This window comes from Anolis carolinensis, chromosome 4, assembly GCF_035594765.1.
Source record: "Anolis carolinensis isolate JA03-04 chromosome 4, rAnoCar3.1.pri, whole genome shotgun sequence".
NCBI lineage: Eukaryota > Metazoa > Chordata > Lepidosauria > Squamata > Dactyloidae > Anolis > Anolis carolinensis.
Window position 1 is genome coordinate 65,070,029 of NC_085844.1, and position 19,087 is coordinate 65,089,115.

The 19,087-nt window shown below is 39.8% G+C and overlaps 2 long non-coding RNA genes across 2 annotated transcripts in view; one reads left to right on the forward strand and one right to left on the reverse strand.

Moving 5' to 3' along the window:
• Positions 1 to 2,116: 2,116 nt before the first annotated feature.
• The window catches only part of LOC103278546 (uncharacterized), a 31,301-nt gene continuing 14,330 nt past the window's right edge, over positions 2,117 to 19,087 (forward strand). Inside the window, exon 1 of the long non-coding RNA XR_010006054.1 lies at positions 2,117 to 2,248. This is a non-coding gene — a long non-coding RNA (uncharacterized LOC103278546). The remainder of the gene's footprint in view (positions 2,249 to 19,087) is intronic.
• The window catches only part of LOC134298932 (uncharacterized), a 44,561-nt gene continuing 35,375 nt past the window's right edge, over positions 9,902 to 19,087 (reverse strand). Inside the window, exon 3 of the long non-coding RNA XR_010006055.1 lies at positions 9,902 to 16,326. This is a non-coding gene — a long non-coding RNA (uncharacterized LOC134298932). The remainder of the gene's footprint in view (positions 16,327 to 19,087) is intronic.

Below are 19,087 nucleotides of genomic sequence, written 5' to 3' on the forward strand. Positions count from 1 at the left end.
ACTCAGGGTGGATTACAATGAACACATATATGGCAAACATTCAATGCCAACAGACAAACAACATTCAGTTTTTAGACAGACACAGAGGCATTTTTAACATCTTTCCAGCTTCACGATTCCGGCCACAGGGGGAGCTGTTGCTTCACTGTCCATTGGTGGCTGTTCTTCCTTCATTCTTTTCCTCGTGAGCAGTTTTATGGTGTTGTAGATTAGTTAAATTAGCCTCCCGCATAAAGCGTACCTAAATTTTCCCTACTTGACAGATGCAACTGTCTTTCGGGGCTGCTAGGTCAACAGCAAACCGGGGCTATTTTTTTTTTAATGGTCGGAGGCTTAACCCGACCCGGGCTTCGAACTCCTGACCTCTCGGTCAGTAGTGATTTATAGCAGCTGGTTACTAGCCAGCTGCGCCAGAGCCCGGCCTCATGCTCAAAGTGTGTTGAATGCACATGAAATGAAGGAATATTCTCATCCTGCTTCCTAGATTTTACAAGGTCTTTAGCCTTCTCTCCCATAGAGTGCTGGTGCAAGTAACAGGTCATTTTATGATCAGCTGAATGAAAACATACAGCCTACTGGAATAGAATTTCAGGGAAGGCCAAAGGCATTTTGTCATGACAGTTAAAGTGGTATCAAACTGCATTAATTCTACAGTGTAAATGCACCCTCTCTCTCTCCATGGAGCAACAGGAGAGATTCCACTACACATTCAATGCATTTGAATCTGTTTTCTAGAGTTCCTCATTACAAGGAGATCTTGCATGTGCCACAGAAACGCTCCTGTACAGTTTTGCAACTCTCTAGGCAAGGACAGCAAGAAAACTGCATACTGAATGAATAGGTTCTGCTTCTCTCTTTTCCCCTTGAGCTATTTCACGGATACAGTTTATGCATTCAGAATGATTAACAGAGATTGGTAGAGTGAGGAGGTAGCAAGTCAATACTCTAGCTCTTAGGCTATTCAGATCATATAGAAATGCTCAGTTTGATAATTATGAGATTGGGAAGCATCTTTCTTCAGAATGAGTTCAACTTTATCCTTTGGGAACACTGGAAACAGACAGTTAAGAATATAATCTGAAGAAAATGGGTGCATAACGCATATGTTTTCACTAGAGTAAGACACGCTCCTTTGTCCTGTGTGAAACCTGGGACAATCCTTGAATGATCAATTGTGAGCTACCAACTAGTTCTGCCTAAAGGATGGGAAACCAGTTTAAGTGGTGGAGAGGGGCTCTTTATATCAATACAGTAGATCAAAAGAAGTCAGATGTAACTTCTAGCCCTCAATCTGACTTGTTTGTTGTTTTCAGAAGTTAGGCGTCCATACTTTTGTTAGTAGTTTTGTCCTAATTCAAACCCTTAATTACCCTAAACAAGGTTCACCAGAATGGAAAGCAATGGATATACTGTGTGTTTTATTGCTGTTCTTTTTGCAGCTGTTTTACTTTAAAGGGAAGCTGTCCCATTTAACTTGGAGCAGCTGTGTTGGAAGGGGGAAAAGATCCAAAGTAGATTCACTACCCCTGCAGGCTGTCTCTGCTCCAAATATGGAAAGATTTGGATGTGAAAAAATGTGTGTTAACACAATGCTATATTGTTTCTTTAGAGATTACTTGCCACAATATTTACTAGACTTGTGCGCATAATTCATTTTTTCTGTTTTCTGTTTCCTTCGGTACCTCCAGTACTTCGGAAGCACAGAACAGGAATGGTCCTCTCGGTACAAAAACCCACCCACAATGAAAGTAAGTGGGAGTCGATCCCAGCTCCTCATCTGCTTTTCAGCATCACAGTTTAATTTTTTTTTATTAATTCACCAGCAAACAAAAAGAAGATCCTCATTCCCTGACAACTACTACTAGTTACCTCTCCTCTAAAGTAGAAAGTAGAAACATCTGTAAGGAAGCATTAAACCCAATGCAGAAAGGAAATTGAATTATGCCAGGAAAAAGAGGGTTTATTTTAAGGAAGTGCAGGAAGGATAGCTCCAGGAGGTCATCACTCTTCCTTACCTGGAAGTGGGAAGCTTGCTTAAAATGCCTTGGAAAGAGTGTATGGCTGCTGGCCGTGCAGGTCCGGGAGAGAAAGGCCATGCGCGTCTGGCTGCAATGCCTCTGCTCTACAGTAAGAAACAGCTTTAAGAACTTGCCTCCTTTAAATGCCTTGGAAAGAGTGTGTGTGACATACAGGCCTGGGAGAGAAAGCATGGGCACCTACCTGCAGCACCTCTCCTTTAGAATAGAAGGTAAGAAACCTCCTTAAAGTGTGTGTGCCTGCCTGCAGCTGAGCGCCTCTCCTCTACATTAGAAAAACAGCTTTGAAACAAGAAGCCTCTTTAACGTGTGTGCTCCTGTCTGCAGTGCCTCTCCTCTAGAGTAAGAAACAGCTTTAAGAACTTTCATCCTTTAAATGCCTTGGAAAGAGTGTGTGTGGCATGCAGGCCAGGGAGAGAAAGTGTGGGAGCCTCTCCTGTAGAGTAAAAACAGCTTAAATGCCTCAAATGATGGGAAAGGGAGCCTGGGAAGCCCCTGCCCCCAATAATGGGCTGATAGAAAACAGATTTTTCAGCACCCAGGAGCAAAAACAGATACCTGCCCTCTCGAATTTGGTAGGCTCCCAAAAATGTATCAGGGCCCCCACTGAAAACCAGGACACAGAACGGATCAAGGTTTATCTGGATTGCATAAGCCTAATATTTACCATAATAGTCTGACAATCAGTTTAACACTAAGTAATGTGAACATTGTCCTATAGCTAATCTATGTAAGCTGATTTGTTATTGTAGTGTGTTTCAAGTTATCACTGACTTATCGCAACCCCAAGATGAACCTGAGTGGATTATTGGCAAGATTTATTCAGCGGGAGGTTGCTTTTGCCTTCATTTGAGGCTGAGAGAGTGTGATTTGCCATGCATCAGTCAGTGGGTTTCCTTGGCCATATAGGGATTTGATCCCTGGCCTCCCAAAGTCATAGTCTAAGGACCTCATCACATTAGTCTTCAGCTCTGTCCTAGGACGCTTACAGGAAGGAGACCACCAGAGCCCATTACATGATGCAGGGATACTTCTGGTGGGGCTCCATCCTGGCTCTGTCTTGCAAGTATCATAGGACAGAGCCCTGAGAAAATGGGAGGCTTCCTGTGTTCTCATTGTCTAAGCTGGGGGAAGCACAGGAGGAAGCTGGGTAGTGATGCTTCCCCATGAAATGGTGATGTGTGCGATGCAGGGCATGGGGCCGATGGTTTCCCCAGCTGCCTGCTGGATTTGCATCACTGTCCCATGGATTCCCCCACTTTTCCCCAGTTTGAAGACCTCTGTCTAATGAATCCTAACACTTAAACCACTACATGATACTGTTTCTCTGTTAGTTTCTGCATAATTGTTTTAGAGTGTAATGCTTTCAGTATATAACCGCCTGCTTTAGTTTAGCATTCTTCCCTAGTGTTCCATGATGTATAACCTTATGTTGAAAATGTGGTATATAGTACAGCACAGAGAATATTATGCCTCAAACACCAAAGTGGGAAGCATCAAAGGTAGATAAAGGGAGATATGAAAGGGCATGGCATTTCACCCAGTTGTATTGTTATGAATCCAGATTTAATTCTTTGAAATTATCAGGAGATTTACAGCTTGTGAATTCTGACGGCTAAAAACAGATTCTGTAGAGAGAGCAAGGGGAGGAAAAGCAATTTTCTTTTGCAAATGTATACTATCAAATTTACTAATTTGGACACTAACTCCATTGCAAAGCTTAGCCAGCCTTTAATAATTTAACAAGTAGCCCTGATAATCTGCTACGTTGTGCACAGTCATTGTGCCATTTCTAATTAAAATTGACAAACCCCCTGAAACTTGCCCTGGACAAATGTGCTGGCTTTAAAGAAACTCAGATTAATTTAACTGTTTGGGGACATTTTCTTTTTTTAAAAGCTTCTACATTATAAACTGAGAGAGAAGGTTCAGGGTTACGTCTGAAAAACCTTTGAAATGTCACAGTAAAGCATTTACATGATTAAAAGTAAAAGAAAGCTTTGGTTTACAACATTGGTAAGCAACAGTCCTGAAAGAGGTCAGCTGCATAGGGAATCAGCACACGTCTGATTTTAACGAAATCTTTTAGATGGAAAACAGGGGGGAAATACATCCGTTGATGTGCTACTATCCCATTTAGAGAATCTGTTGTATGAAGAATGTAATACTTATTACCTTGAGAAAACCTTACTTTATTTTATGAAAGCAGTTACATTGTATGTATGATTTAGTTCTGAATATGAACCCAATGGTAGCCATTCCCGCAGGCTGCATAGCAGAGAAATGAAGCAGGATTATTACACCAGTTCTTTTATGATCAGCAGCCTTTGGCCCTCTCTGAAATGCCACATTACAGTAACCCTTCCAGCAGGCTATATGAACAGTTTCCATCCAGCAGGTCATCATAAGAGTTGTTACTTGTTTTTTTCTCCCTTTCTTCCTCCATATCCCTTATTCCTCAATATGTATGTGTTTTGGCTTCAAGTTGCCTATGAACCTATGACAGAGGTGAATCTACCCTGTAGAATTAATGCAGTTTGACACCACTTTAACAGCCATGGCTCAATACTATGGAATTCTGGGACTTTTAGTTTGGTGATACAACAGCATTCTTTGGCAGAAAGGGTAAACACATTGTAAAACTTCAACTCCCACAATTCCATAACATTGTAACCTAGAAATTAAAGTGGTGTCAAAAACCGCATTATTTCTACAGAGTTAATGCACTTAATCTTAAACTAGAGATATTCAGAGGTGGTTTGCCATTGCCCTCCTCTGAATCAGGAGGTACATCTAGACTATGGAATTAATGCAGCTTGCCACCACTTTAACTGCCAGTTAAACTGGTGTCAAGCTGCATTCATTCCATAGTGTAGATGTACCCTCTGATTTAGTTGTAGTTTTATAATGCCTTTAGTTTTCTCTGCCAAACAGTGCTAGTGCCTCTTCAAACTACAAATCCAAGGATTCTATAGCATTGGGCCATGGCAGTCAAAGTAGTGTCAAGCTGCACGAATTCACACAGACCTTTTATACAAATTCCTCCAGAATAACACTCATACCTTGAGCTTCCTCTCCTCACTCAGAGATAAGAGAAGTGGGTCCAGGCTAGTGTCTCTGAGTATGCTCACAGTAGTAGCTATAGCACTTTGAAATGTTATGTCTCCATACTATGGAATTTTGAGGCAAATAATTTAGTGGGGCACTTAAAAGGTATCATGGTTCTCTTAGAACTATGATTAGATTAATTCATTTAATTTTATAATTAAATAGTAGTACTTAAGGGTATCTGAAAAACTGCAGTTGAGGGAAGTGGCTTTATAATTTATACATCCCCTGATCCTACAGGATGGAGCCATGGCAATTAAAATGGTATTAAACTCCTATAATAGTGTAGTATAGATACACCCTGATAGCTGTGTATAACTAGAGATGATAGTCTAATGTCTGAAAGCAAATCCCGTTTCTGCCCTCATTTACATTTCAGCAATGTATACTATTTCCAATACCTTGGGACAATTGGTGAGGGCAATTTGGAAGATTAACAAAGCTGGTGATGTACAAGGTGGCCACTGGGTGGGGTAAAAGTGCATGTTTATATAGAAAAATCTCTACTTTTGTTTGTGCTGTAGATGAAATCAGGAAAATCTTAACAGGGCCAAGAAAATTGTAAATGTATAAATAACAAAATTGTCCTTACTTTGAAACCTTGTCAAAAAGTACACTACAGATTGAATCTGTTTTTTCTAGAAACCAAATTCTGAAAGATTCCAAAATCCAAAACTTTTTGCTGCTGCAACTTCCACCTTTGAGAAAAGGGGACTAGGCACATATTCAGTACCTGATTTTCCCCACCAAATTTTGACAGCGGCAGAACTAGAACTCATTGAGTTAAACTCAGTGGGAGCTGGATGTGTAACTAGCTGCTTTCCCTGCCTACCTGTCATTCACTATGTATATTCAAATACAGGTGTTCCAAAAACAAAAAAAAGTATTCAAAAAAACCTCTGGTCTTGAGTATTTCAGATAAGCAACACTCAATCTGTAGAGTGTAAAGTATAATTACTTTTTCAGTTTTCCATATCAGACATTTTTTCGAATTCATCCTTTGTTACAAAATCACAGTTTTAATGAAGAACGACAAGCCTTCCAGCCATTTCTAAGAATTTTCTCCTTTAATATATTGTGCCATCTGAACAAGGGAAATAAAGATATTTGCATAAGATCCTCATAGCTTGTCTGTTTTGAGACTAGTTCTTCGGATGGCTCTACCATAGGCAATGATGTTGCATGTCATAAATGGGTAGCAAATTTATTGTTATTCACTGTCAGGTCAACTTTACCTTATGGTGATCTTATGAATAACAACTATCCAAGGATCCTGGTCATCAGCTGCTGGGCTTCGATTTTGTAAACTCAGGCCTGTGGCTTCCTTGATGGACTCAATCCACCACCAGTCTTTCTTTTTTCCATAATACTGAGCATTATTTTCATTTCTAATTAATCACACTGTCTCATGGTATGTTCAAAGTACAAAAGTCTCAGTTTAGTCATAGTATTAGTTTCTATTGAGGGCTCAGGACCGGCTTTCCCATTTGTTTTTTCAGCAGTCCATGGTATATTATCTAATGGGTTATTGTTGTGCATCCCTAGATTTGATTGCCAATGGTGCAAAATTATCAACCACAGAATTATCAACCTTGTTTCAGAGAAATGCACCTTGACTCAGGTGAGCAGAAGGGGACACCATTTATTTTTTCAGTTCAGGTGGCAAAATGTCTTTGGCCAGCCAGGCCGTTACCTATTCGGTGTTGACTGTGAAGGCTATGGCTGTTTCACCTCTGGAAACTATTCCTTCTGGAAGTTGTAACCAAGAATAATGTTTAAAGTAGAAGGTTGTCATTTTAAGAGAGAAATCAAGAAGTGTGAGCCTTGCCTTGTTCCAACTCATAAGGGATTAAACAGCTAGTGAGAAAAGACGTGCATAGCCTTGGCCTCCCGTAGATTTCTAGAATCTGTCTGATTTGAGTGAAACATCCAATTCTGCCTGCAGGCAGCCAGCTACCATTTTTTCTGCACAAGACAAAGCTTTGCATTGAAATCCTTGAGACATTTCACTGTCCTAAATGTGATCCCTTCACTCTCAACATTCATTTTATTACATGACTTCCAACATTTCAAAGTTGTACATGTGTGCTCAAGCAATATCAGAATGTAATTATAAGGGTGAGCCTAGATAACAAGGGGCGGGGGGAGGGGGGGATTAATGAGGAAAAACATACATACCTATTATTTTAAGCATAGAAATTCTGTAACTTATATCTGCAGTTTCCATATATTTGTGTGCAAGTTTACGCAGAGCAAAGCTGCCTGCACAACCATGGAAAGGGGGAGGGATAACTAATCCTATAGTGCAGATGTCACCTCAGTTTGCAGTAACTGAAGTAACCAAGACTGAAGGGGAAGAGTGGGAGGAAAACAGAGAACTAGGACATTTTATAAGCAGGTGGGAAAATGGGATGGCAAAAAACTGAGTGGGGCTATCCTTATGCAAGTAGGGAGCTAGAGGAATGTATACAAATGGAAGTGTTTATTTGTTTATTATTCTTTATTGAATTCACAGTCAGCATTTCTCCTGGGATGGGATTAAATACGTTATCACACACTACAACCCTGACCAATATTTGATAACCTAATTATCCAATTGGCAAGCTTGCTTAAAAAGCCACCCACATCCTGGTGGGGGAACAAGATCAAACAATTCTGGGTTTGATATGGATTGTGTTAAAATTAACCAACAAATAAGACTCCTGTACAGGAAATTCCAAAGATCTAAGTCTGGTGTGGATCTTGCTAGCCTTTGTAATCTTAAATGCTACCTTCAACATTATTTCCAACTTAAGCAGCAATCATCAGCAGAAATTAAGTCGAACCAACTTCTAAATGCACCTGTAACAAATAAATCTAAGCAGTTTTGGTATTGAACTAATTCAAGTCCAACCAGCCATGTATCCAGGAAGGGGGGGGGGGACTTGAGGAGCAAAAATTCTCAGGGTTGTCCACAAGAAGGCCTTACATTTATTATTTAAACTGTTATGTTTATTTATAACATGATCTGATCACCATGCTCAGTATATCCCATATGCATGGGGGTATTGGGATGATATAAAAAGTTTGCTAGGGTAGATCCTCTCTCACTCAGACTCAGCCCCCCCCTCCCGAACCAAAATCCTGGCTACGGGCCTGAGTCCAACATTGACCTCATCATCAATATTTCCATCACACAGGAAATTGCAGGCTTGATAGTTGGTCTAAAAATAGAAAAGTGGAAAAATATTTCAGAGTATTCAAAAAAATTAATTCTTGATATAGTATGTAATACAGTTGATCCTCTGTATCCATGGATTATGTATCCTGCCACCCCCCCACCCCACCCCCCAAAAAAGAGTCTGCAAAGAAACCCCTTGATTTTCCCATTTTATAAAAGGGATACCATTTTACGACACCATTCTATTGAATGAAACCTCAGCATCCATAGATTTTGGTATCCATGAAGTGGAGTGGGGAGATTGAACCAAATCCCAGTGGATACCAAGGTGCAAGTTTTGCTATAAAGTTAGTGGTGTGTATCCGAAACAGCTTTTCCCTGAACTGTATCTGAATAGAATATTGCCTACAATATCTTTTCCTGATCTGGTACCCTACAAATGTTTTGTATTATAACTGTCTTCAAACCAAACCAATTTGAAATGTCTGGAGGGAAACAGCATGTGCAAGAAGCAAGAATAAAATAGGAGCCTAGATACATGAATGAAAGGAAATGGAGATTAGATTGTTATATTTACATGCACATCAGAAGAAGAAGGGGAAAAGGGGGTGCAGGTGATACTCAAAGTGAATAACTATAAATGGCAACACTAAATGGAAAAGAAGAGGATTTTTCCTGGAGGAGAATTGGTTACCAAATCTGATATTTTGTCAGCTGCTCCAGATCCAAGCAAGATAAAGGGCCAATAGTTGTTTGCCGCTTGTCATGGAAACTAAAGAGCTGGGTTTACTCCACATCACTCATGACAGAAAACTAAAAGGTATTTATCTCTTTCTAGTGAAGAAAGGAAGGGAAATAAACCCTCACATAAACACCAATAAAGGTTTTGCCTGACAGCAAGTGATCTATCTGCTCCCAAACAGTTCTAGCATCCAATTTCCCTCATGCTGAGGCAATTCCTATCTTTATCAACTCCCTTGGCTCATGGGCCTCGAAACTACACACAAATCAACAGCCAGAAAAGGAAAATATATGCCTTTTTAAAAGGGTGAAGCAGTTTATAATAATGTGAGAAAATTTTTATTCTTGCTCCAATTCCTATTAACTAACTTCACAATTAGCAGAAATATAACTGAGGGACAACCAGAAAAAACAACCTCTTGGTGTGTGGTTCATAAAGACTCATAAATCCCATTCAGCCCCCCGTGGCACAATTGGTCAAACCCTTGTGTCAGTGGTTTGAATCTGGAGAGCGGGATGAGCTCCCGTCTGTCAGCTCCAGCTTCTCATGTGAGAACATGAGAGAAGCCTCCCACAGGATGGTAAAATATCAAACATCCAGACAGTCCCTGAGCAACGTCCTTGCAGACGGCTTATTTTTCTCACACCAAAAGCGACTTGCAGTTTTTCAAATAGCTCCTGACATGAAAAAAATCAACCCCATTGGTTCTGCAAATTGTAATTATTGCTTCAGGCAATAAAATGGGTCTATCCCTATCTTTTTCTTGTAAAGATACTTTACTCCTCCCCCTTTCAAAATGTTTTATCTCAGAGTTAGCAAGGATACTAATGGCAACAAACATGATATCATATGGTGTTCAAGAACAAAACATTTTATTTGGTTATTTGTATAAAATAGTACATTTGTACATAGCAGACTATAATAACTTGTCAAATCTGTATATCCTTTCCCTCATTTTACTCTCCAATGTTTTTTCAGAAATTTTACTGTATTTTTCAGGGGCTACACTAGAAGCAAACATAAATACCAACAATAAATTACATTGCATCTTAAGATGTAGAAAAGAACAATGTATAATTCTGGTTATGATCATACAATGTAACATAATGGTTCACATTCTTTATACTTGATATTTTATTTTAAAAAACCATATACATGCTATTCAGCTCCTAAAGAAGCCCATTCAGTACAATATAAAGGCTCAAATGTGATTATATATTGTGGAAGACTTTCACGGCCGGAATCATTGTGGGTATGTGTGGTTTCTGGGCTGTATGGCTGTGTTCTAGCAACATTTTCTTTGAAGGATCTTTGAAGATGCCAGCCACAGATGCAGGTGAAATGTCAGGAGAAAATACTGCTAGAACACGGCCATACAGCCCGGGAACCACACAGCACCCCACTGAAATGTGATTGGTCTTTTACGAAATAGGATAATCATAAAGGCTTTGTAAAGAATAAAATGCAGACTATAAATAAGGTCATGAATACTTGTCTCTTTTTTCCTATGGATCTTAATATGTCCTTTCCTCTACCTGTTATTTATTTATTTATCCCATTTATACCCCACCTTTTTCTACCCTGAAGGGGACTCAAGGTGTCTTACATATGGCAATTATTCAATGCCTTAAAAACATACAACACATTGAATCTGAAATAATTAAAATTAAAATTAATACTTATTAAACATTTAAAATTGCAATCAATTAAAATCACGCCATCCGAAAACCATAGTCTGAGCCGTTCCGTGGTCATTGCACATACTCCAACGTTATTATTGCACTGCGCTATTCCCCAAAGGCCTGATCCCAGAGCCAGGTTGTTACTTTCCTTCTGAAGAGTAGGAAGTTATGGTAGAGAGGAAAAATACATAAGCACTCCCATCTTTGCAAGAACAAATAATTTCACAGAATGAATCAGAAATTTTCACATTTCCTGGATCTTCTCAAATATAAACACAGCTGTGACGGCAAGTATCTGAAAGAAATAGCATGTGACCAAAGCTGATTCCCTGAGTTATCTCTATTCTGTGTTAGAGACCAGTTGGTATTGCCAGGCATTTGCTGGTACCTATTGCCTAATAAAGGACCCATCTGTAATTTCTTGGGATTGCATTAAGACTTTTTGTGTCTGAGGTAAAAGATAAACTGGTGCCACTTATTCAGTGCATAGGAACTAATCGGATTTCTTCTTGTGAAACTGGCATTGGTGTGGTGTCTTTCGAAGGCAAAAAGTTAGCCTAGCCTAGCACGTAGTCCATATAGTCCCATTCTCTAATATCACAATCATATTTTCCTCCATCAACTATTGCTGAGTTGGTTGCCTCAACTTGCCTAGTAACAAAGCTGACCGTCCAGTCTCTGTCATCTCCAGGGTCCTTTTCCATATCCTTTTCACTGATACCTTCCATGTATGTGGGTTGGTTAATTTGCCCTGGCTTTTAGTCCAAAGTTCCTAATTAGATTCAGCATCTTGGATAGTACCTTTAAAGAAATAGATTCACCATGGTGCTAATGTGGAAGTCACCTCCATTCTCTGTTCATTTGCCCAGTAACCTAGTTGTGACAGAAGTATAATAAAGGACAAGTTAACATGAAACTTGCACCTCAGTTGATTGTGGGGATTGGGTCTGTAGAGGTAATAAATAGATTAGTAGCAGCCCCCTACCATTAGTCACCTAAAGGCATCCTGGCCAGAGGGCCTGCCAAACATGGAACCACTACTGGGCAAAGTGACCAAAGCTTTTGGTGGTTGCTTCTAGGTCAGTGGTTCTCAACCTGTGGGTCCCTAGATGTTTTGGCCTTCAACTCCCAGAAATCCTAACAGTTGGTAAACTGGCTGGGATTTCTGGAAGTTGTAGGCCAAAACTCCTAGGGACCCACAGGTTGAGAACCACTGTTTAAGGCTACGGAAAGGAAGAATAAATTGATCCCAACCTTGTTGCATGTCTGAGGACTTAATCACATGGAGGTCCTTGATGCGGGTGACAATGGGGCAAATTGTAGGGCAGCGGGACAAATCTGTTGCCAAGTGTCCCACATTACCCTCTTGCCCATTACATGCCAGAAATCGTACCTTTCCAGTGTGCTCCCATGCTGACCTCATGATTTTTTATCTGAACACAGGTAGTCTCGTCTGTTTCGATTTCTTCCTTGTAGCACACTTCACCGATACAGCCAGAACAGAGCCCCACCAGAAGTAGATGTGCGTCATGTGATGAGATCCAGCAGGCTTCATGCCAGCTGTGTTGGCAAAGTGTTCTATGATGGGGAATTTTCCCCATGTAATGCAGTCCCAAGAGCAAACATAGATCTATCTATTCTCACCAACTTTGGGCAGCTGCTGAACAAATGCTTTTCATGCAGAAGGTTTGCACCATATTTTTTTATCAATTGCTTGTGTCTGTGTCATGTGTTCAACTTAGAATTTCTTTAGTTAGAAAAGTTTCACCTTTTAACTTGTTTTGTTTATACCTGCTTGTTTAATTTTTTGTGCTCTGCTTTGAATACCAGTCTTTGGAGAAAGATGGGGCTTAAATGAAAGAATAAATGATTGTATTGTTCACATGCTACCCACATCCATATAGAGTGAAATACAGCTAGTAATACAAATACATATAGGTCAGAAGGGCTTATTCTACCTCTCAAAGGGCTTTATTCCAAATATTTTAAACTAATATTTATAGTACATTCCTTTTTCAACAGCAAAATGTTATAACCCTTAAATTTCTAACCTGAGAGACATTCTTTGTAAAATAACTGAATGTGATTATTTGTAAAATGAAACAAACTGAAAAAATAAACCAAATATTTTTGAAGTAATCTTGGCATGCCTGGGAGTTATAGTTTAATGAGGCACCAGCATTTTTTTGACAGAGAATGCCAAAGATACTGTAAAACTACAACTCCCAAGATTCCATTGTATTAAGCCATGACAGTTAAAGTGGTGTAAAAGTGCATTAATTCTACAGTGGAGATGCTCCCTTTGTTTGCCATATAGCAATAAAAGGGTGTATCTAGAAAGATAAGAGTCAAAAACCATGCAGCACTTTTGGACTTTCTACTGCACTTGATATCAGCACTAATACATTTCCTTCAGAGACATATTGACATCCATGTCAACTGGATGGTAAATTTTAGGCTCAAACTTAAAGGAACAATTTGACATGGTAAGCCTTTTTTCAGGATGATGAGCTGCCCTTAGAGTTGTTAAGGTCCCCTTAGAGTTCAGACTGAGGACCTCATCACATTAAGGTCCAAAATGCAGGCAACAGCAAGGGGATTCGCCGGCAAATCTGTGGGGTAGTGGAGGAAACTGTTGCTCTGTGACCCACATTTCCTGCATTGCTGCTTTCCTCATCACAGGGAAAGCATCATCACCCGGCTTCCCTCTGCACTGCCCCCTTCTAAGCAATAAGAACATGGAAAGCCTCTTATGTTCTTAGGGCTCCATCCTAGGACACTTCCAGAATGGAGCCCCGGTAGAAGTAGCCCCGTGTCATGTGATGGGCTCTGGTGGCCTCCGTCCTGGCTCTGTCCTGGAAGCATCCTAGGACGGAGCAAGGAGGTAATGTGATGAGGTCCTAAAACATTAAACAGACTCATCACTCACCTAACATGAGAGGTACCAGTCGCTGTTGCTTTCTTTACATCAATTTTCAAATATGTAACAAGTTCTTGTTAAAAGCAAAACAAGTATTAATTCAAGTTTAAAGTAAGTAGAATAAAATATTCATAAGCACTAACATTAAAACAAGCTTTAGTATGGCATATGGTTACTGAGTAGCCCCACTAGGCTTAACCACAATCAGTTTCTCCAGCATAAACTGCAAATGGGTTTGGTAAGATGTAAATTTAACTCTCTGCACTCAGTAATTACGGGCATGAGGCACAAATCACTTGCAAAAAAATTGTGTGTGGGTTTTCCTTTAAAATGTCTTATTTCTGTTTAAGAAAATATAATTTAGATAGATTATGTGCAAGCACTGCCTTTAGCTTCTAAATTATATTCTGCAGCTGTCTTATATCTATTTACCTTTTATGCTCCAGTGTGTGATTTATATGAAAAATATGTACTTGTTTATATGTATACCACCAACACTAGTAATTTTGTATGGGTTGAAATTACATATAACCAGGGAAAATTTACTTCCAAATTACAACTAAGCCTTATTTCTTTTATCATCAACACTAAAGAAAGAGATATTCTCATTCCTATTTAATTTTCACATTCTGCTTTGAGAGCAACAGTTGCAGAATCATTCAGCTGTGATTTAGGGTCTTCTTTTTAATAAGCTACCATTATGTTACTATAAATCCTCCATATGATATTAAGGTAAAAGATTACATTCCTTTTAGCATCTGATAAACTTGCTCTTGCTTAAAGCAGGCAGTGGCTACTTCAGATATATATCTCTGGCACCAGCCCTTGGAAAGCTACTTTAAAGAAGTATGAATATAATGACAGTTTGAAGCCATTCAAAAATGAGGAGTGACAGAATGATGCTTGAGGAGTACTCAGTTATTCATGGTTTTGGCATGTCATCTACAGGGTCCAATGTCAGATACATTTATCTGAAATAAACATGAACTAGGGCGCATTTATATTTTTTAAAGCTGTGTTTTGTTTTAAGTCTTGTGAATTGCCTTCAGTCAGGTGCTGGAAGAGAGGTGGAACATAAAGTAAATAAATGTATATCCTACCATTTTTCTGAGATAGGATTCAAGATAGCTTAAAGATAAAGGTAAAGGTTTCCCCTGACTTTAAGTCCAGTCGTGACCGACTCTGGGGGTTGGTGCTCATCTCCATTTCTAGGCCGAAGAGCTGGCGTTGTCCATAGACATCTCCAAGGTCATGTGGCCGGCATGACTGCATGGAGCGCCGTTACCTTCTCGCCGGAGCGGTACCTATTGATCTACTCACATTTGCGTGTTTTCAAACTGCTAGGTTGGCAGGAGCTGGGGCTAACAGCGGGCGCTCATTCCGCTCCTGGGATTTGAACCTGGGACCTTTTGGTCTGCAAGTTCAGCAGCTCAGCACTTTAACACACTGTGCCACCAGGGGCACAAGATAGCTTACAACTGTTTAAAATATAAATAACAAATTAAACTATAATTCTGTTTAAAAGCACATGTTAAAACAGGTTAAAAACACACTTAAGACATAATAAAACTCAGAAACAACACAGTCCATCTGATGAAATACAGTAGAGTCTCACGTATCCAACCTTCGCTTATCCAGCATTCTGTATTATCCAACGCAATCTGCCTTTTAGTAGTCAGTATTTTTGTAGTCAATGTTTTCAATACATTGTGATGTTTTGGTGCTAAATTCGTAAATACAGTAATTACTACATAATGTTACCATGTATTGAACTGCTTTGTCTGGCGATTTGTTGTAAAACATGATGTTTTGGTGCTTAATTTGTAAAATTACAATGTAATTTGATGTTTAATAGGCTTTTCCTTAATCCCTCCTTATTATCTAACATTTTCACTTATCCAACGTTCTGCCGGCCCATTTATGTTGGATAAGTGAGACTCTACTGTAAGTTAAAAAACCCAAAGACCTGCCTAAATATAAAGATCTGACAACAGAAGCACATCGGTGAGGGCCCCAATTCAACATCCCATCAAGGAGACTTCCATAACTTGGAAGCAGCCACTGAGGCTCCTTCTAGATTATCTGCTTTGAACTGGATTATATGGCAGTGTAGACTCATATAATCCAGTTTAGTTAATTTGGGATCAGATCCTAGGATACAGGGCATTGTAGAAGGTGCCTGGGAAGGTTCCTCCCCCCAATGTTCTCAACAAACATATCTTTAATGATGGTGGGACTGACAAAAAACTCTCCCTCACAGATCTTAACAGTCAGCCAGGTTTATATACATAGATACAGTTTTTCAGATAGGTCTCTCCCTACCCACATACCACACACAGAGAAGCAAGGGTGGAGCTACACTGATTCACTATTCCCAGGCTGATTTTGATTGGTGTACTCTGGATTGGTACTAAGATGGGTCCGACAGGCACCCCTTGGGTGCTGTGGAAGCAGGAAGGAATGCCAACCACACAGTGAATATGGTCCGGTGTCACTGACTGACCCTCCTTACTATCACCTCCCAATTTCCGTGTCATGGCAGTTTTTCTGATCATGACATGAGCCTTACCTGTTCCTCATCATCTGCAGTGATGATGGGGGAAGTGTGAGGGAGTAACCTCCCTCCCCCCAAGTTCCTTCTGAGTGGCTACAGTGGTTGGGTAGGACCGGACTGGAAACTGTTGCAACACAAAGGACAGGAGGACATGGTAAGTGCCACCTCATGTTCCCAGGTGATAAAAGTTCTGCATGAAACTGGTCCAACTATTCAGACAGGTCCAAAGCTAGGGGATAAACTTAATTCTGGATCACAATTCAGATTATCATTCAACTTGAGTTAATGCAGGGCTAGACCACATTAGGGTGGCCTTTCCCTGTGTTACCCTGGATCAGTTCAGTTCGACATTTGGTTGCTACAGAGTTGATCTCGGCCCCTTCTGACTAAGCAGTCATTATGTGCCCTATATGTACTATTCATATAGGGCACATAATATCATGAAGAGCCTGACCACTGAAACTGCAGTGTACGCTGTTAATGCAAAGATAAGTTTACAGTGGTGAGAAAGACTGGATTTAAGGGATGGGAGCTATCTGCTTTATCACAACCACTGAGCCATTAATTTTGATGTTATTTTGGATTGCAAAAGTAACCTTCCAATTGTGTTCTTCTCTTTTTGTTTCACAAAAACATCAAAAACCTGGATGTCTAGATTGCAAGTTCGCAACTACAAACATAACAACCTTGAAATCCTTTACAATCATTATGCTCACTTAACATTTATACACCATTCGTGCACTAGGGGCTGATAAGTCCTTAAAGTTTTTCAGGCAGACATTACAACACTTCCTGTCTCTTGCACTTGAGAATTCCTTGTCTCTCTCATGTGTCAATAACCCTAAAAGGCCTGCTGTGTGATGCACTTTTATTCCCACATGACAGCTGTCAAAATGTCACAAGGCTACACAAGTCTGTCTGTGTCCTGGACCCATATTTTAAGGTATAACACCATGCAGTGCCTTAAAAAGTGACAGAAGATGAGAAGGCACAGAAAAGTGAAAGCTAAAAATAAAGCTGAGTGACGAAAAAGAACAAAAATAAATGAATTAAAACTGTCTAAATAAAGCATTTAGATATAAACTAGCTGTGCCCGGCCACGCGTTGCTGTGGCGAAGTATGGTGGTATGGGAAATAAAGTATTGAGGAATTGGTGGTAGTTAAGGTCAAGGGTAAAGGTTTTCCCCAGACATTAAGTCCAGTCGTGTCTTACTCTGGAGGTTGGTGCTCATCTCCATTTCTAAGCCGAAGAGCCGGCGTTGTCCGTACACTCCTCCAAGGTCATGTGGGATGACTACATGGAGCGGTGTTACCTTCCTGCCGGAGCAGTACCTATTGATGCACTCACATTTGCAAGTTTTCGAACTTCTGGGTTGGCAGAAGCTGGGGCTAACAGTGGGGGCTCTCTCCGCTCCCCCAATTCAAACCTGTGGCCTTTCGGTCCAGAAGTTCAGCAGCTCAGCGCTTTAACACGCTGCGCCATCAGGGGATATTATTTCCTAAAGGTTGTGAATATACAATATTTCTGATTGGTTTTTTTTGTTTGTTGGAGGCAAGTATGAATGCTGCAATTAGGAAAAATGATTAGGATGTAATGGCCTTGCAGCTTTAAAGCCTGGCTGTTTCCTCCCTGAGTGAATTTTTTGTTGGGAGGTGTTAGCTGGCCCTGATTGTTTCCTGTCTGGAATTCCCTTGTTTTCAGAGTGGTGTTGTTTGCGATATTTTATGTGCTTCTACTGTCTGTGGCCCTGAGAAAACAGGATTTGCCAGACTTTGATGATGGGAATACTTTGTTGGGAGGTGTTAGCTGGCCCTGATTGTTTCCTGTGTGGAATTCCTCTGTTTATTTACTGTCCTGGTTTTAGAGATTATATTGTTCTGCATTATTCTATCCCAGTAATTATTTCATATTAAAGAAGAATCTCACTTATCCAGCATTCGCTTATACAATGTTCTGGATTATCCAACGCAGTCTGCCTTTTCATAATCAATGTTTTTGTAGTCAGTGTTTTAAATTCATTGTGATATTTTAGTGGTAAATTTGTAAATACAGTACAGTAGAGTCTCACTTATCCAACATAAACGGGCCGGCAGAACGTTGGATAAGCGAATATGTTGGATAATGAGGAATTAAGGATAACCCTATTAAACATCAAATTAAGTTATAATTTTACAAATTAAGCACCAAAACATCATGTTAGACAACAAATTTGTCAGAAAAAGTAGTTCAGTACACAGTAATGCTATATAGTAATTACTGTATTTATGAATTTAGCACCAAAATATCACGATATATTGAAAGCATTGACTACAAAAATGCGTTGGATAATCCAGAACGTTGGATAAGCGAGTGTTGGATAAGTGAGACTCTACTGTAAATACTTCATAGCATTACTGCGCATGAAACTACTTTTTCTGTCAAATTTGTTGTATAATATGATGTTTTGGTGCTTAATTTGTATAACGATTACCTAATTTGATGTTTAATTGGCTTTTCCTGAATCCCTTCTTATTATCCAACATATTCACTTATCCTGCCAGCCTGTTTACGTTGGATAAGTGAGACTCTACTGTATATTTCTAATCTTATATTATCTGCTCAGAACTGGATTATATGAGGCCCCTTCTTCACAGCTGTATAAAATGCACACTGAAGTGGATTATATGGTAGTGTGGAGTCAAGATAATCCAGTGCAAAGCAGATAATATAAGATTATAAATGGGTTATATAGCTGTGTTGAAGGGCCTTGAGTCTACACTGCCATATAATCCAGTGCAAATTAGATAATCTGTGGAAGAAGTCTAAGTGAGGCCTAAATCTGCCTGTCCCCTAACTGAAACCTGGCTGTCCCTTGGTTGCTAGGCAACCAAGTGGGCAGAGATTA